The 20,388-nt window shown below is 36.0% G+C and overlaps 1 protein-coding gene across 9 annotated transcripts in view; it reads left to right on the forward strand.

Annotated features, from left to right (window-relative positions):
- Positions 1-20,388, forward strand: part of CCSER2 (coiled-coil serine rich protein 2) — a 192,344-nt gene that overhangs the window by 65,931 nt on the left and 106,025 nt on the right. Inside the window, exons 1-2 of one of the 9 annotated variants that reach the window (XM_058696891.1) lie at positions 2,685-2,733; positions 5,072-5,133. The exons of 6 other annotated variants lie outside the window; for them this stretch is intronic. The gene's annotated coding sequence lies outside the window, so the exon portion shown is untranslated. Of the gene's footprint in view, positions 1-2,653; positions 2,734-5,071; positions 5,134-20,388 lie in introns of those variants that run through there. 2 more of the 9 variants (XM_058696892.1, XM_058696893.1) reach the window with 2 other exon arrangements.

The following is a 20,388-nucleotide window of genomic DNA, read 5'->3' on the forward strand; positions in this document are numbered from 1 at the left end:
TGCATAGACTAGAAGAATGAAAGGGGAAAGGCTAATATATGGTTGGATCGTTAATTTGTTCAGCATGTGTTTTAAATTTCCATTCTGTGCTTCTGTACTCTAATTACTGAGAAATATATATGAGTAAAGAGACAGTTGCTGCCTGAGCAAAAACTCATGATCCAGATTAAGAGAGGAGATATACTTAATTCTGACCGTTAAAGGAGTATTCCATGTTTGCTTTCAACTAATACATGCTAACCCATTTTGAGTTCAGAGTTTGGGGACATTGGTATGGGATTTCAACAAAAGCTTCTTTATGAGTTTAAAATGAAAACAGAACAGTTTTATTTTTTTGCATTTGTTTAATTTCTGCCTCCTGTTTCTTTGGGATATAGTATTAGGGGCCAGCAAGCTGTAGCCTGCAGGTTGTCAGTGTGTTTTTGTCAGTAAAGCTTTATTGGAACACAACCATGCCCTTTATGTATAGTCTTTGGCTGCTTTCATGCTGCTGTGGTAGGAATGAATAGTTGCAACAGAGACTGTATTTGCCCACAAACTAAAATATTTACTATTTCGTCGTTAAAAAAAGTTTGCTGACTCTTGCATTAGAATACTACAAATAATTTTAAAGGTTCAGAAATTAATTTTTCAAGCTAAATGTAGGTCTGTGTAAACTCTTAGGCATTCACTTTTCTTTTTGTTCTCATTCGTAGTACCATTTTTTTCTCTGGCCACCAGTCATCTATCAATCCATTCAGTATATTTGACTGACTGTATGTGCAAGATATTGAGGATACATTGATCAAGGCAGCTACAGCTTTTGTTTTAGTGGTGTTTGTGTTTTAATGAGGCAGATGTCATTGAAATATTTAGCGAACTCATTAACTATCTTCAGGTAATAAGAGGGGAAAGTGCTGCAGAGGAGAATTACTAAGTATGAAAGTATGTTATTGGAAAACCTGGTCTAGTGTGGGTGTTAGGTAAGGCATTTTTTGGAAATGATATTTGAGCTAAGTTGTCCTAGGGTAAAAAGGGTATAATAGTTGCAAGAATGTTATGTGTTTTAGTAAACAGCATATGGGAAGGCCTTAAGGCAGGAAGGGGTTATGGAATATTTGAGGAACCAAGAGAAGGCTAGTATAGCTTGAGCAGTGACACAGAAGGGTGGAGTGGCAGGAGAGGAGGCTGTGAGTATAGAGATTTTATAGAGTTCAGAAGATTTGGATGTTTGTCCTAAAAATTGAAAGGGAATTGTTGGAGGATTTTAAGCCTGAAAGGGACATTACTCAATTTACATTTACATTAAAAAAGTGCTCTGTATGGGGGTGCCTTGGTGGCTCAGTTGGTTGAGCGATTTCAGCTTAGGTCATGAACTCACGGTTCATGGGTTTGAGCCCGGAGTCAGGCTCTGGGCTAACAGCTCAGAGCCTGGAGCCTGCTTCGGATTCTGTGTCTCCCTCTCTCTCTCTCTCTCTGCCCCTCCCCAGCTTATGCATGTGTGTGTGCACGCTCTCTCTCTCAATAATAAAAAAAAAGTTGCAAAAAATTAAAAAAGAAGGCTCTGTATAAAGATTGAATTAGAAAGGAACAAGGCAAGATGCTGGAAGCTACTACTGTTTCCTGAAGGATGCTAGTGGCTTGGGCTAAAGTGGTGGCAGAGTGAAGATTAGAGGTGTGGGTGATTTTGAAAACAGGTTTAGAGGGTACACTTGGCAAAATTCCATTACTTGCTGACTGTAGAGAAGTCAGGTGTCACCTCCTTACTATTAGAAGCTATGACTGAGGAGTGCCTGGGTGGCTCAGTCAGTTAAGCTTCTGACATTGGCTCAGGTCATGATCTCATGGTTCATGGGTTGAGCCCTGCATCGGTCTCTGTGCTGACAGCTGAGTCTGGAGCCTGCTTCAGATTCTGTGTCTCCCTCGCTCTCTTCCCCTCCCCCACTCACTCTCTGTCTTTCTCTCTCTCTCTCTCTCTCTGTCTCCCAAAAATAAGCATTAAAAAAAAAAAAAAAACTAAAAAAATTGCGTTAAAAAAAAGTTATGACTGACACTGTTGGTTCTATTCATTCTGCCAAAATCATCCTAAATTGCTGGTTTAATATGGTATTTGTTGTTTTTCTCATTCCTTGTAGTGTCAAGTCTAAACTCCTTTGTGGAGTGTTGTCATCTTATACTGGTCTGTCTGGTTGCCTTTTTTTCCCCCCTTAATGTTTATTTGTTTATTTATTTTGAAAAAGAGAGTGCACGTGTGCATGTGGGGGAGGGGCAGATAGGGAGAGAGAGAGAATCCCACCCAGGCTCCACGCTGAGCACAGAGCCCAATGTGGGGCTTGATCTCATGACTGTGAGATCATGACCTGAGCCCAAATAGAGTTGGACGCTTAACCGACTGAGCCACCCAGACATCTTGCCTGATTGCTTTTAATCTACTACTACTTATTTTAAATATATGTGATACTTCATTATTTCTCTTATCACCTCTTTTAGGTTTCTGGCACTAAGTAAGGGCTTAATATATACTTGTTGAAACGTGTGTTATGATTTAATTTGAGATAAACAGAAAACTTAAAGTTACCGTTTAGTACTATTCAGTACTTTTCCTTTTACATTGTGACATAACTTATTTACAAAGTAAGTTTCTAAGGTACCACGTGTCATAATAGCAAGGTGCAAGGAACTAAAAATGTGACATTAGCATGGATGTCATAGTGGAGGGACAGCTTTCAGAAAGTTGAGACCGTCTTAATATAGGTAAATGAAAACCTCAAACTGATATTGATACATTCAGCTATGCTGTGATACAGAATACAGAACTTGAACACATAGAAGGATCTAATCCAACTCAGTTATTTTTTTGTTTTGTTTTGTTTTGTTTTTTACAGATAAGGGGACAAAATAAGATGAAACTAAATTTTGTTTATTAATTTTTTCCCCCAAACTAGTGAATCTTCTACATACATTTGATTATTATTATAGGTTCTTTTGGCCTGTTAATGTAACTTTTATGTATGAAAAAAAGTTTAAATTTATCAAATATAACTGGTAACCCTTTAAACATAATATTTTTCTTCACTCTATATATTTTATTATAGACTATTATAATAGGAAGTTTAATTTAGTAATTATTTACTTAGCTTCTACTGTAGTTCCAGGCATACTGTTAAGTGCTGAAGATACTGATATGGATAAGGTTGTCTTTGTTCTTGATGAATACAAAGACTAGTATGGTTGGCAGATATACCATAAATAAATTATCATAGTGTAATTTTATGCATGATATGGTTAGTATGCATGTGGTCTCAAAATAATGCAGAAGGAAGGTTTAACTGTGTGTGTGTGTGTGTTCAGAAGGTTTCAAGAGGAAGTGACATCTGAGTTGTTTCAAAAAATGAATACAAAGTTAACCAATTGGCCAAGGAAGAGAGAGGATGAGCATTCATTTTAGGCATAGGAAACAGCATAATAAACTCCATTTTATGTAATATTCAGTAAGTCTGATACTCAGCCATTATTGGCACTCACTGATGCACTGGAAATGGACTGGTTTAAAGAAAGAAAATTGAATCTCAAAGAAGGAAATTCAGACCACTGAAGGATTTGGGATCATTAAATACATTCATTTTTCCATCATCCAACAAGAGTACTACACTAAATCACCAATGCATTTTGGCATTTCAATTTATTAAACATTGTTATGATTTTGTTAAATCAACATTTGTTAAGTAGAGCCCCCAGGATGCTGGATAGTGAGCAGAGATAGAGAAGTTTACTACTCACAGGTTTTAGAAGAAGTATATCCCCTTCCCAAGGGGCCACACAGGAAGGTTAAAGGCAGGATACAAACAGAAAGAGTGATGATCTAGGTATGCCTTTTTAGGGTATGTGGGTGGAGTGTTTTGGGGTTCCTAGGCCAAGGTGGCTTGCCCAGTCAGACTATAAAGAGCAAGGGTTTTGGTAAGCTTCACAGCGATTTTACCTGAGGGCCCCCAGGGGAAGGTGTTGAAGGCAAGGTACTTACATTTACTTGTAACTGTGGGCTGTCATCTAAGGCTTACATTTGTGCAAGGGATTAGTGTCAATTTCAGACCCTCTCAGGCACCTTAGCCAAAAAATGCATGCTGAGGCAGCAATGTGATGGAGTAGCTCAGCTAAACTTTCAATAAACATACATGTTAACTGAAATCTGCCACCCACCATTATAACCAATGTGGCTAAAATTATTCATCTAAAACCTGTAAAGGCTAAAGTAAATTTAAAAAGGTTTAAGTCAAGTCAAGCAGAACTTGACTTGGACTTTTTGCTGAAGTCCACAACGTATTACAAGGCTGGCAGGGCAGAGAAAGTTTACCTACATTGACTGGAAGTTCCATACAAGATCATACACTGACTCTTCTCTCCTTCCTTTTCAGCTGCTATTGTGCTTATGTGTTGGGCTTTCTCTTTCAGCCCACTGGGAAGTACTGCAGAAAGGAGGGAACAGATACTTATACTATAAACTTTGCAGGCAATAGGAATAGAGTTGGATCTAAAACAGAAGAAGCAAATAAGTCTAATTACAAAATTTAAAGAAACAATGTACTGTATTTGCTTTCTCTTGCTGTTGTAACAAATTAGCACAAACCTAGTGTCTTAAAACAACACTCGTTTATTATAGTTCTGTAGGTTAGAAGTCAGACACAGATCTCAGTGGGATGAAATCAAGGTGTCAGCAGGGCTGTATTCATTTTGGAGGCTCTAGGGAAGAATCAATTTCTTTACCTTTTCCAGTTTTAAGCAGCTGCCCTTGAATCATGCCCTCCTCCCTTCCTCCATCTTTAAAGCCAGCAACGCTGCATCTCTTTGACCATCCTTCCTCTGCCTCTCTCCTGCCTCTCTCTTGTACTCTAAGGAGTGATTACACTGGACCCACCTCGATAATCCAGGATAAAATCCCTATTTTAAGGTCAGCTGATTGGCAGTCATAATTCCCCTGGCAACCTTAATTCCTCTTTTGCTGTGTAACCTAACCTATTCACAGGTATTATTCCAGGCATTATTTTCTTTATCAAGAAGATACTTCATTTCTCTGGAATTTCTATTTTTATTGCAGTAGAATTCTTCAAGTATGTTGTGACAATCATAATTTCAGCATGGAGGTCTCAAAATGAAACAGTGAGTAGTCCTTTCTTCCTCTGGAGCTCTTAGATTTGGAAATTTATATACTGTGTTTATTTTTTTAAGGTATTCCTGGGTATTAAAATGTGTTTATGTTTGTTCCTGGGAAGAATGGAGGAAAATCTAAGATCATCATTTCATGAGAGCAAAAGAGAAATAGCGAGCTATAGTTGAAGTCTTCTCTTTTTATTTACATAATTCACAGAGAATACAATGATGAACAGTTATTTATTTATTTAAGCATAGGGTATTCTTTGTAAAGAATTTATGTAGACATGTTAATAGAGTTCTATTCTCTTGGTCTGGGAACCATCTCTATAGTAAGGAAATTTCTTCTGTAAAATGCATGCATTGTAGGGATATTTTATAAGCTTATTTAAACTTGGTCACTCTCATCACATCTGGCCATTTATTTGAGTTTTCTTTACAGTTAGACTAACTGCCTTAGCATTTATTTCAGGAAGAGTCTTGTAGCAAAACTACATCTGAAATTTCTCTGAGCAGGGATTTTTCAATGTCATGATGGAAGTGAGAGACAAGGAAGAACACTGATTAGAAGTTACTGGGGCACCTGGATGGTTCAGTCTGTTGAGCGTTCAACTTCAGCTCAGGTTGCATCTGACTGTGTGCTGACAGCTTAGAGCCTGGAGCCAGCTTTGAATTCTGTTATCTCCCTCTCTCTGCCCCTCCCCAGCTCGCACTCTGTCTCTCCCTCTCTCTCTCTCAAAAATAAACATTAAAAAAAAAAGTTACTGGAGCAGAATGTTAGTCTGGATTTATTTATTTTCACTCACTAAATATGTTTGGGTCTCTGCAAGATAATAATTATAAACAAGAATTTTTGAAGCATTCTTAAATGAGGAGTTTGATCCATTATCCTTTTCAAATCTGAATTTTTTTTTATCACCTCCATTGTTTCTGTGCCCTTTTCCTAGAGTTCAAATGATTGGTTATTATATGTCACATGAGTTTATGCGCTTTTCTCTATTTTCCTATTTCTGTTCATTTTTTAATTTTTTTAACCTTTTTTTTTCCTGGAGTCTGTTTTCTGGCCCCCTTTTTTTCTTATGTTTATTTATTTATTTTGAGAGAGAGAGAGGGAGAAGAAGAGAGAGGGGAAAAAGAGAATTCCAGGTAGCCTCTGCGCTGTCAACTCAGAGCCAACACAAGGCTCAAACTCAAAAACCGTGAGATCATGACCTGAGCTGAAATTAAGAATCAGATGTTTCACTGACTGAGCCACCCAGGCACCCCTGGCCCTTACTGTTTCTAGATCAGGCAATTACTTAATTTTTTATAAAAAATTTCAGACATACTCAAACCTGGTGAGAAGAGTAAGGGGGCTCACTATATCAGTTATTCAACTTAAAGAATGTTCAAAATCATGGCCTTTTCCCATTTATAACCCTATTCATCCACTCCTCTCCTCCAAATGGGCTTAATTTAAGTGAGTCTTAGACATCATCATGATTTGTGTGATTTATGTGATATAATATAAAATTATATGAATATAATTTTTAGAATGGTATTAACATATATGTAAGTGTATACTTGTATATTTATGTGTAGATATTTCTGTATTCTTACTAATTAGTTATTTCTGAATATTTTACTAAGATAAGTATTCTTGTTCGGACATAGCTAAATTTCACTATTGTTCCTGTAAAAAAATGAACAATCACTTCTTATGATTAAAATCCCAGTAAATGTTCAGTCTTTGGTAAACTTGAGTTGTAGATTTAAAAATTATTGCAAAGATAATATAGAGAGTTCCTGTATATCCTACATCCAGTTTCCTCTATTATTAGCAAATCACTATATTCTTAGTATATTTGTCATATTAATGAACCAATATTTGTATCTTATTATTTAGAGTCCATATTATTTAGATATTCTCAGTTTTCCCCTTCTTTTTCTGTTCTAGAATTCTGTCCAGGATACTGTCTTACAATTAGCAGTCCTGTCTCCTTAGACTCCTCTAGGTTGTGACAGTGTCTCAGACTTTCCTTGTTTTTGATGGCTTGGACAGTTTTGAGGAATACTACTAGGCAAATGTTTTGTAGAATGTTTCCCAAATGGGATTTGTCTCATGTTTTCCTTATGATTAGACTGGGGAAATACGTTTTTGGACAAAAGGCCACAGAGTTAAAAAGTGCATTCTTATCATATCATTGCAAAGATGCATACTGTCAATGTAACTTAACCATTGTTGCTGTTGACCATGATTACCTGACTTGAGATAGTGTTTTTCAGGTTTATCCACAGTAAAGTTGTTCTTTTCTTCTCTCTTTCCATAGTGTAGTCTTTGGGAAACATCACTTTGGGCAGTCTACACTTATGGAGTAGCTAGTTATGCTCTACCTCCGTAAGGGTGGAGTATGTCTGTGTAAATTATTTGGATTTCTACTGCAAGATGGAAAGGGATTTGTCTTTTCTTCCTCATGTATTTGTTTATTTATTTAGTCATTTCTTTATATCAGTGTGGACTTATATATTTTATACTTTTGGTTCTAATTCATATCCCTATCATTGTATTTTTTGTTATTTTGTTTTGAGTACCTTTTTTTGTTTGTTTGTTTTAAGCTTTCTAGCACTGCAAGATGCCCCAACCTCATCTTGTATATTTCCTGCCTCAGTCTTAGAATCAGCCCTTTTCTCCAAAGAGCCTTCGTTTCTAATTGGAGAATTGTATTAGAAACCAAAATTTGCATGTGAGGTGTGTGGCAACCAGGGTTTTGGTTCTGGATTTTGTCAGCTGAAAGCAGAGATGTGTGTGTGTGTACTAACCTGTGTATATACACCTATCTATAAATATTTCTGTATGTTAACATTCGTATTTTGAGCTAAATATGAGTTCACAAATTGATATGTCCAATTCTAACCCATTACCTTGTGCATAATTCTTGCTTCTACCCCTTGTTTGTTTGTAACCCCCACTCCAACAGGGAGAAAGGTGCTTACCATCAGCCATCCATGTATGTAATTGTTCAGTTCCAGTACACATATATAGTCCTATCAGAATTGTTACTTTGTACTCTGACAGGAAACACCTTTATTAACTAGTGCTTATGGAATTTCTTAGCTTTTAGTCTTAAGACTCCTTTCATTTCTGAAGTTACTTAGGTCAGCACCTTATACCACTCATCCCTTTCAGTGAGGTGGTTTCATATATTTGTAATACATTTAGACTTCTGTCACATTCTGCACTCCCTGCAGGGACCCTTATTTCCTAAAATATTTTTTAAATTTGCATACATTAAGGTTTACTCCTTGTGCTGTAAAGTTCAGTGGATTTTGACATGCTTATGTTTTGTGTTCACCGTTACAGTATCATAAAGAATACTTTCACCATCCTAAAAATATTCCCTACACTTCATCTATTTATCCCTCTCCCCAGTGAACCACTGGCAAACACTGATATATCTCTATAGTTATGCCTTTTTTAAGAATGTCATGGGGGGCCTGGGTGGCGCAGTCGGTTAAGCCTCCGACTTCAGCCAGGTCACGATCTCGCGGTCCGTGAGTTCGAGCCCCGCGTCAGGCTCTGGGCTGATGGCTCGGAGCCTGGAGCCTGCTTCCGATTCTGTGTCTCCCTCTCTCTCTGCCCCTCCCCCGTTCATGCTCTGTCTCTCTCTGTCCCAAAAATAAATAAAAACGTTGAAAAAAAAATTAAAAAAAAAAAAAAAAGAATGTCATGTAATTGAAATCATACAGTGTATATAGCTTTTTCATACTGGCTTCTTTCATTTAGCAATATGCATTAGAGATTCATCCATGTCTTTTTTGTGACTTGATACCTCATTTTTAATTTATTTTTTATTAAAAACAATTTTTTTTTTAATGTTGACTTATTTTTGAGAGAGGGAGACAGAGCATGAGAGGGGGAGGGGCAGAGAGAAAGGAAGACACAATCTGAAGCAGGCTCCAGGCTGAGCTGTCAGCACAGAGCCCGGTGTGGGACTTGAACTCATGGACTGTGAGATCTTGACCTGAGCCGAAGTTGGACGCTTAATCGACTGAGCCACCCAGGCGCCCCAGATACCTCATTTTTTAAATTGATAAATAGTATTACATTGCATGGGTTTACCACAGTTTGTTTATCCATCCATTTATCAAGGGAAATCTTGGTTGCTTCCAATTTTGGGTCATTATCAATAAGGCTGCCATAAATATCCACATGCAGGTATTTCTGTGGACAGATGTCATTGTTGTTGTTGTTTTTAATTATTTTGGGAAATACCAAAGAGTGCAGTTGCTTGATCATATGGTAAGGTTATGTTTAGCCTTGTAGGAAACTGCCAAACTGTTTTGTAAAGTAACTACAATTTTGCATCCCCACTAGCAGTGAGTGAGAGTTCCAGTTGCTCTTCATTCTCACCAGCAGTTGATATTGTCAGTGTTTTGGATTTTAGGCATTTTAATAGGTGTACAGTGGTATCTCATTGTTGTTTTAAATTTGCGATTCCCTAATGACAAATAATGCTGAACATCTTTTCATATGCTTATTTGTCATCTGTATATCTTGGGTGAAATGTCAGTTTAGATCTGTTGCCCATTTTTTTTTAATTGATTTGTTTTCTTGTTGAGTTTTAAGTGTTCTCTGTATATATTGGATATAAATCTTTTATCAGATATGTTTTACAAATATTTTCTCCTAGTCTACGCCTTGTCTTTTCGTTCTCTTAAAAGCATCTTTCACAGAGCAGAAGTTTTAATAAATTCCAAATTATCAATGTTTTCTTTCACAGATAATGCTATTCATAGTATAGTTAAAAAAATCATTAAACCCATGGTCATGTAGGTTTTCTACTTTGTTTACTTCAAGAAGTTTTATAGTCTTGTATTTTACATTTTGGTCTATGATCCATTTTGAGTTAATTTTTGTATATACTTGTATTTGTGTTAATTTTTTTTCATATAATTTTGTCTAAGAGTTGCAGCACTATTTGTTGAAAAGACTATCCTTTCTATATTGAATTGCCTTTTCTCCTTTGTCAGAATCAGTTGAGTATATTTGTGTTGATCTACTTCTGAGCTTTGTTCTGTTCTATTGATCTATGTGTCTATTTAGCCAATAACGTGCTGTGTTGTTGTCTTGTTTTGTCTTATAGTAAGTCCTGTGTTGTATAACAAAGAATTCAGCTGGCTTTTGTATCTAGTGTGTGCATGAGAACGTCTCCATCTCTGGAATTTCTGAAGTGATGGGAGTGTTTTTGTTCACAGTGACCTTAATAGTTAATGCTAATGAGATGACTCAGGATGGGGAGAAAGAACAACCAAACCTGTGATTTATAGAGTTGGGGCATTAAGCCATATGATATCAGTCTGACCTCTGGGGAACAGAGGAAGTGGGATGGAGATTGAGTTCAGTATATAGCCAATGATTTGATCAATTGCCTATGTAAGGATACTCCAATAAAATCTCTAGACACTGAATCACAGATGAGCATCCCTGGTTAACAGTACTCTGTGCATATTGCTACTCATCACTATACCAAGGAAGTGACCTATTTTGATTCCACAGAGAGAGAATACAGAAGCTTTGCATTTGGGGTAATCCTAGACCTTGCCCTCTGTATCTGTTCTTTTAGCCGGTCATGATTAATATACTTTTGCCATAACAAAATTGTAATTGTAAACTCTATTGCCCTCCTGAGTTTTGTGAGTTGTTCTAATGAATTATTGAACCCGAGGGAGGGAGTAGCAGGAACCTCTGGATTTGTTTAGGGCCTAGGAGCCCCTGAATTTTAGCTGGTGGTATCTGAATTAAGGTCAGTCTTTGGAAGGCTCTACTTTTAACCTTTGGAGTTTGTTTTAATTCTGGATAGTTAGCATGAAAGGTCACTGCAGTTTGTGTCATAAAAAGTGAAATTTGCTATATCAACCCTGACTGACTGCAACAGGTGGTTTGAGAAGAGAAGGGATGAGGGGGCAAAGGGGTAATGAATTTTTAATTTTGGGATTGCTGTATATTCACTCATGATATGAAAGTGCACCTATACTGTGATCCATAAGTAAAAGTATGGAATGGAATTTAGAAGTATTGGTGGATTCAACTCCCAATCCACTGGATATATCACTGTATATATCACTGGATATATACATGAGAAACCACCTAAATATACAATTCCTTGATTATTTTTATGTGCATAGCTAAAATGAAAGTAATATAGAGTTCTGGAGTGGATTTTGATACTGAGCCAAGCTTAGATTTCAGTCAGTCTGAACTACAACCCAATAGTCTTAAAGCCACCAGCAATGGGAAAGATTATTCTGGGACAACAGAGAGTATTATTATGACCTCTGGTTACTAGGAAGATAGTCCAGTTGGAAGGAAGGCAAAACCAAGAAACTTCTGACACCAGGGGTTATAGTGCCAAGGAGTTGTCTCATATTATGAATGTGTACATCATTAGTTTCTTGAAGAACTTTTACTGAAATGGATTGTAAGGGTGACTAATTTAGGGTCAATATCTTTGGTTTTGAATGCTGCAGACTGGAAGAGAGTGTTTGGTTGACACAGAATGCACAGCTCACTATGTAACAGTCACAAATGGCTATATGCAGTGGGAACAGGTAGCCTGGTGGACTGGATAAAAGCTGCTGTAAAGTTTGTTTCCTGAGAAGATAAAGTATCTTTCTTCTATAAACGTGTAGTGGAAAGCCCCAGATGAAGTGGCTGTATACCTTTTAGCAAGCCATACTGGAGAGGCTTTATGGTCATTGGGATAGTCATCTATGGAATATGCCCCTTAACCAGATCATGATAACTGCTGTGATTAAGGAGGCCCCTTTTATTTTTTTTATTTTCATTTCTTTTTATTTGAGAGAGAGAGAGAGAGAGAGAGTGCCGGAGAGAGAAGCAGAGGGAAAGAGAAACAGAATCTGTTTTTTTTTTTTTTTTTAATAAAATTTATTGTCAAGTTAGCTAACATACAGTGTATACAGTGTGCTTCGCTTTGGGAGTAGATTCCCATGATTCATCACTTACATGCAACATCCAGTGCTCCTCCCAAGAAGTGCCCTCCTCAGTGCCCATCACCCATTTCCCCCTCCCTCCCACCGCCCTCTCCCCATCTACCCTCAGTTTGTTCTCTGTATTTAAGAGTCTCTTATGGTTTGCCTCTCTCTGTGTTTGAAACTATTTTTCCCCTTTTCTTTCCCCCATGGTCTTCTGTTAAGTTTCTCAAATTCCACATATGAGTGAGAACATATGATGTCTCTTTCTCTGACTGACTTATTTCATTTAGCATAATACCCTCCAGTTCCATCCATGTTGTTGCAAATGGCAAGATTTCATTCTTCCTCATTGCCAAGGAGTATTCCATTGTATATATATACCACATCTTTATCCATTCATCAGTTGGTGAACATTTGGGCTCTTTCCATAATTTGGCTATTGTTGATAGCGCTGCTATAAACATTGGGGTACATGTGCCCCTATGCATCAGCACTCGTGTACCCTTTGGATAAATTTCTAGTAGTGCAATTACTAGGTCACAGGGTAATTCTATTTTTAATTTTTTGAAGAACCTCCACACTGGAGAAAGAGAATCTTTTCTTTTTTAAATTTTTTTTAATGTTTATTTATTTTTGAGACAGAGTCAGAGCATGAGCAGGGTAGGGGCAGAGAGAGAGGGAGATGCAGAATCCAAAGCAGGCTCCAGGCTCTGAGTTGTCAGCACAGAGCCTGATGCAGAACTTGAACCCACAAACTGTGAGATCATGACCGGAGCTAAAGTCGGTTGCCTAACTGACTGAGCCACCCAGGTGTCTCTGGAGAAAGAATCTTAAGCAAGTTTCATGTTCAGTGTGGAGCCCAGTGCAGGGCTCAGTCCTACCCCCCTGGGATCACAACCTGACCTGAAATCAAGAGTCGGCACATTGAACCAGCTGAGCCACCTAGGTGCCCAGGGGGGCCCTTTTAAATGGGTACCCCATGTAACCATGCTGTAAAAGCAAGCAGCTGTTCAAAAAACTTTGTCATATTTGCTGTTTCAGTTTCCCTTAGAGGTATTAAAGATGTTTAAGAAAAAATAGACTCATTAACAAGATAAAGGAGAATGACAGAAGGGGAGTGCCTAGGGACTTGTTCTTTCAGGGCTCAATGTTTATTAGACATGGGATGAATGTATTGAACATTAATTAGGTTGAAGCAGAGGTGTTAATATAGGGCTATTGAAGATTGAGTGTACCAATGGGAGCTAGTGCTGGCTCCACAACCTTACAGGGCCCCTATGACTCCACCCTATTTATCCCAGTTTGGAGGAATTTAAAAGGTGAAAGGCAAAGATGGAAATGAGAAACCTGACCTGGAATCACCTGACACTGTGATCTGGTAGATAAGTCAAAATGAAGATTGAAGAAGGATCAAGGTCTCTTGGCTCTTACTTCTTCCCCTCTGAGGACCTAAGGCCTTAACGTATGCCAGTGGGTAAAATGGTGACTGGGTGTAAACGAGACCTTTCTGAGACTCCTTACCACAGGAACCCCCAGGTTTTGGTATCAAAACCTGTTGATGATGTCCTAACTAGGGCTACTTTTAGACTGAGAGAATATAGTTATGTTTATGGATTGATGGGATTAAAATAAAAGTTCAGATGAAAACTGGAATGTTTAAATAGGCTTTATGTGAAATGATTGGTTTCCTTTACCTGAATGTTTTGTGAAGAATAATATTATGCCTTACCTAGTATTGTAAAACCAGAACTGCTTGGTGATGTCTTAATGTAGGGAATGCAATGGTTGATGGGATTATCTTGTTCTATGAAGGTTTCTGAATAATAATACTACTATAGAAAATATAATTACTAAAAACAGCTTGAGGGTTTTTGTTTCTTTTTTTTTCTACTTGAAATAGTTTCTCCCTGAATGGTTATTCCATGAACTTGATATATAGTTGGTTTTGTGTGTATAATTTTACTTTTGATTTTTAGGGATTCATTTAAACATTGTTTGTAATAATAAGATTGGAAACCACCCAAATATCCAAGCAATATCTATATTTCATAAGAATATAATATTGCTGAGGCTAAGCAGGGAAAGAAATATGAATATATCAATTATAGTTTAAAAAATTTTTATGTATTTTTTGTTACTCAAATGCTTTTAGAAAAAGTAAGCAAATATGGATATATTCACCTTATGGCTGAATCATTTTACAAACCACTAGCAATGTATAAGTCTTTAGGTTTTCTATATCCTTGATAACAGTTTTGTTTTTTTCATTTAATTTTTTTTAACCTTAATTTTTTTTTTTTTTTAATACAGCCATCCTACTAGGTGTTAAATGATATTTTATTTGGCTTTGATTTACATTTCCCAAATGAATAGTGATGTTGTTCATTTTTCTTGTGCTTCCTGGCTATTTGTATATCTTTTTCAGAGAAATGTCTATTCAGTCCTTTACCCCTTTTAAAAAAAATTTTGGTTTGTATTTTCATACATTTTGGATACTAGGTTGAAATTTATCAGACACATGATTTGCAAACATTTTCTCCTATTCTGTAGGTTGTCTTTCTACTTTGTTGATAATATCCTATGATCCACAATTTTGATGAAGTACAAATTTAATTTTGATGAAGTCCAATTTATATTTTCTTTCATTATGCTCTTGATGTAGTATCTCGTTTTTAATGTTTATTTTGAGAGAGAGAGAGAGAAAGCACGAGTGGAGAAGGGGCAGAGAGCGAGAGGGAGAGAGAATCCCAAGCAGGCTCCATGCCATCAGCACAGAGCCAGACTTGGAGCTAAGTCTAATGAACCATGAGATCATGATCTGAGCCAAGATCAAGAGTTGGACGTTTAACTGATTGAACCACTCAGGCACCCCTCTTCATGTCATATCTTTTTTTTTATTATTTTTAAAAAAAAAATTTTTTTTTCAATGTTTTTTTTTTTTTATTTATTTTTGGGATAGAGAGAAACAGAGCATGAACGGGGGAGGGGCAGAGAGAGAGGGAGACACAGAATCGGAAACAGGCTCCAGGCTCCGAGCCATCAGCCCAGAGCCTGACGCGGGGCTCGAACTCACGGACCGCGAGATCGTGACCTGGCTGAAGTCGGACGCTTAACCGACTGCGCCACCCAGGCGCCCCTCTTCATGTCATATCTTAAGAATTCATTGCAACATCTAAAGTTATGGAGATTTAACTCTGTGTTTTCCTCTGAAGTTTTATGGTTTTAGTTCTTACATTTAGATTGTTGATCCATTTAGTTTTTCTCTGCAGTTCTATGGTGTGAAGAAATGGTCCAACTTCATTCTTTTGCATGTGGATATTCAACTCTCTCAGCACCATTTGTTGAAGACATGATTTTCTCCTTAGTGAGTGCATATTGTCACCCTTGTCAAAAATTAGTTGGCCAGAGGTGTATACATTTATTTCTGTTCTCTCAGTTCTGTTCTTTTGATCTGTATCTCTGTCATTTTGTCAGTAACACACTGTTTTGAATACTGTAGTAATCTGTAATTACATGTTTTGATTACTCTATCATAATGATAAGTTTTTTTTTTTCAAAAAAAAATTTTTTTTTAACGTTTATTTTTGAGACAGAGAGACACAGCATGAATGGGGGAGGGGCAGAGAGAGAGGGAGACACAGAATCTGAAGCAGGCTCCAGGCTCCAAGCCATCAGCCCAGAGGCTGATGCCGGGCTCGAACTCATGGACCGCGAGATCGTGACCCAAGCTGAAGTCGGACGCTTAACTGACTGAGCCACCCAGGCGCCCCATGATAAGTTTTGAAATCAGGAAGTATGAGTCTTCCAAACTTGTACTTTTTTAATACTGTTCTGGTATTTGGGACCCTTCACATTTTCATTTGAATTTTAGAATCAGTTTTTCCATTTCTTCAACAAAGACCATTAGAATTTTAAAAGAGGTATCATTGAAAATATAGATTGCTTTGGGTAGTAGCCATCTTAACAACATAATTCTTATAATTTATGAGCACAAAATGTCTTTTCATTTATCTAGAGGTCTTTTTCAGCATGTAAGTCTTTTACCTCCTTGGTTAAATTTATTCTAGGCTTTTTGTTTTTGGATGCCATGGTTAATATTGTTTTTTTAATTTTTTTTTTGGATTGTTCCTTTTGGTGTATAGGAAAAAAAATAACTGATTTTTCAGTGTTGACTTTGTACTCTGCAACTTTGCTGAATTTATTATTAGCTCTAGTAATTCGTGGATTCTTTGGGATGATATATGTATATATGTATCTATGTATATATGTATGTATATGATCATATATGTGTATACATATATATGTATATATACATATATATACATATATATGTATACACATATATGTATATATATGATCATGTATAAATAAAATCGTCATCCTTGAAAAGAGATAGTTTTACTTCTCTTCCAATTCAGATGCCTTTTTATTTAATTTTCTTGGATAATTGTTGACTAGCATTGGTGAAAGCATGCATCCTTGTATTGCTTCTGATTTTAGGGAAAAAACTTTTCAGTCTTTCACTACTGAGTATGTGAAGTATGTGTTTTTTTCTTTTTTTTTATATAGGCCTTTTATAATGTTGAGAAAGTTCCATTACATTTCCATATTTCTGAATGTTTTTGTTATGAAAGAATGATCAGTTTTGTTGAATGTTATTTCTGTATTAATTGAAGTGCTGTGTTTTTTTTTCTTCTGTTAATGTGGTGTATTACATTGATTTTCATATGTGGAACTGTGCTTATATTCCTAGGGTAAATCCCAGTTATATAATCCTTTTGATATGCTGATTGGTTGAATTTATTAGTATATATTCTAGTACATGTGGATATTTTTATATCCATAGTGCAAGGATGTTTGAATTTTTTTTTTCTTGTAGTGTTTTTGTCTGGCATTTGTATCAGGGTAGTATATATATATAAATATTATATTATTAAATAATTATATGTTATATAAAATATATTATAAATATATTAAATTATAAATATATAATTATTTTATTATATATTAAATTATAAATAAATAATATTAAATATATAGAATAAATAAATATATGCAATATAATATATAAAATAAATATATAATATATATATATATATTAATGTTTATCTTAGAGAGAGACAGAGCAGAAACAGGGGAGGGGCAGAGGGAGAGGGAGACACAGAATCCAAAGCAGGGTCTAGGCTCTGAACTGTCAGCACAGACCCCAACGAGGTGCTTGAACTTGTGAACTGCAAGATCATGACCTGAGTGGAAGTCGACCCTCAACTGACCAAGCCACCCAGGCACTCCTACTTTTTGAAATTAATTGTTTTTTTTTTGAAGTATACATTTTTGATTCTCTTCTAATTTTTAAAATGTGTGTATCTGGGAAAGGACCCAAGTAAATAAGATCATGAATGAAAGAGGAGAGATCACAATGAACACCACAGAAATACAAACAATAAGAGAATTATGAGCAATTATATGCCAACAGATTGGGCAATCTGGAAGAAATGGATAAATTTTTAGAAACATATTGAACTACCAAAACCGAAACAGGATGAAATAGAAAATTTGGACAGACCCATAGCCAGTAAAGAAATTGAATCAATAATTAAAAATCACCCAACAAACGAGTCCAGGGCTGGATGGCTTCCCAGGGGAATTCTACCAAACATTTAAAGAAGAGTTAATACTTAGTCTTTTGAAGCTGTTCCAAAAAATAGAAATGGAAGGAAGACTTCCAAACTCACTCTACAAGTCCAGCATTACCTTGATTCCAAAACCAGACAAAGACCCCACTAAAAAGAATTACAGACCAACTTCCCTGATGCACATGGATGCAGAAATGTGTGTATCTAAAATATTTCTTTGGTTACCTAGGAATTATAATGAAAATCCTAAATTTATAACAATCTAGTTTGAATTGATACAAATTTAGCTTCAATAGTATATAAAAACTCAGCTCCTATATAATTTTGTTCCCTTTTCATTTATGTTATTGTCACAGGTTATATCTTAATACATTGTATGCCCGTTAACATGGATTTATAATTCTTATTTATATAGGGCCTGAATGACCCCCTTACCATTTTTTGGTAAGGCAATTATACTAGTTACAAACTCATTTTCTTTGTTTTGTTTTCTCCTTTTGTTTTTATTTTGTAATCTCTGAAGTTCTCCTTCATTTTTGAAGGATAGTTTTCTTGGGTGAGAATTCTTGTTTGAGTTTTCTTTCAGCACTTTCAAAATGTTATCCCATTGGCTTCTGCCCTCCATGCTTTGTGGTGAGAACTTGACACTTAATGTTACTGTGGATTTCTTGCATATAATGCAAGGTGCTTTACAGATTTTAAGTTTGTCTTTGTCTTTTGACAAATTGAATATAATGTGCCTTGGTGTGCTATCTGCTTTTATTCTTTTTGTAGTTCAGTTTGCTTCCTCAGAGTGTAAATTCTTGTCTTTTTTTAAATTTGAGAAGTTTTTGGCCATTATTTTTTCAGATATGTTTTCTGCCTGTTTTTCATTTTCTTCTCCTTCTGAAGTTCTTACCATGCGTATGTTGGAATGCCTGACTGTATGTATCTTCAGAAATCTCTCAATCTTTTTATTTGTATTCATTTTTTTTTCTTTCTTTTACTTAGCCTGAATAATTGCAATGGACAGAACTTCAGTTTTGTTGATTTTTTTGTCTCCCTGCTCAAATCTGCTATTGAAACTCTCTAGTGATTTTTTGTTCTTTTTTTTCATGAGGACTAAATGAAATAATTTATTTGAAATGATTACCACAATACCTGGCATCAAGTAGGTATGCAAAAAATGTAAGTTTACAATTGTATAATCTCTTCATTCTTAACAGTTGTCAGTTAATTCTACTTTCTTAATTTTTAATTGTGGTAAAAAAATTACATAAAATTGATCATTTCAGCTATTTTATTTTATTTTATTTATTTTATTATTATTATTATTTTTTAACGTTTATTTATTTTTGAGACAGAGAGAGACAAAGCATGAACAGGGAAGGGTCAGAGAGAGGGAGTCACAGAATCTAAAACAGGCTCCAGGCTCTGAGCTGTCAGCACAGAGCCCGACGCGGGGCTCGAACTCACGGACCGCGAGATCTTGACCTGAGCCGAAGTCGGCTGCTTAACCAACTGAGCCACCCAGGCGCCCCTCAGCTATTTTAAAGTACAGTTCAGTAGCATTAACTACATTCATATTGTTGTGCAACAGATCTCTAGAACTTTTTTTATCTTGCACAACTGAAACTGTATCCATTGAACAACAAGCTCTCCTTTCCCTTCTCCCCTCCAGTCCCTGGTAACCACCATTTTACTTACTGTGTCTGTGAATTTGACTATTCTAATTACTTCATATATGTGGAACCATGCAATATTTATCATTTTGTGACTGGCCTATTTCACTTAGCATAGTGTCCTCAAGGTCCATCTGTGTTGTTGTATGTGATAAGCTCTCCTTCTTTTTAAAGAAGAATAATATTCCATTATATTATGTATATACCACATTTATCCATTCATTTTTTGATGGACATTTGGATTCTTCCATCTCATGACTGTCGGGAATAATACGGCAGTTGATGTGGATGTATACATATCTCTTTGAGATCCTGCTTTTACTTATTGTGGATATATACCCAGGAGTTTTAGTGAATTTTTCATTTAAGTTACACTTTAACTCCAGAATTGTTTTTTGTCTCTTCACTGATGTTCTCTTGGTTAGATATACTTTGCCTATGGTTTTCTTGAGTTCTTTGATCATATTGAAGACTTTTTTTTTTAAGTCTGTCAATAGACAAAGTTCAGTCAGTCCTTGGGCTTCTTCAGGGATCATTTCTGTTCATTTTTTTCTATGAATGGATGATACTTTTTTGCATGACTCCAAGTTTTTGTTGAAAACTGGGCATTTTGAATATTTTAATGTGACAACACTGGAAATCATATTCTTCACCTTCTTTAGGGTTTGTTTTGCTACTCGCTTTGTTTGCTTTTTAAGTAACTTTTCTAAACTATTTTTGTAAAATCTCTCTTGTCATGCTTGATCTAAGAAGTTTGTGTTACTTTAATCTGTGTTTATTTAGTGTTTTATGCAGACATTTCCTTGAATGTCAGAAACAAAAAAAGGAAAGAAAGAGAAAAGGAGGAGAGAAGGAGAGTAAGACAGAAGAGGAGGAGGAAGGGAGGCAGAAAAAAAATAATTCAAAGCAGGAAAATAAAAATCTCAAAGTCAAAATTAAAAAAAAACAACCTCCTTTTCTTTCATCTTTGCACTCTGGTTCTTTGTTGGGGTACT

This window comes from Neofelis nebulosa, chromosome 13, assembly GCF_028018385.1.
Source record: "Neofelis nebulosa isolate mNeoNeb1 chromosome 13, mNeoNeb1.pri, whole genome shotgun sequence".
Lineage (NCBI taxonomy): Eukaryota > Metazoa > Chordata > Mammalia > Carnivora > Felidae > Neofelis > Neofelis nebulosa.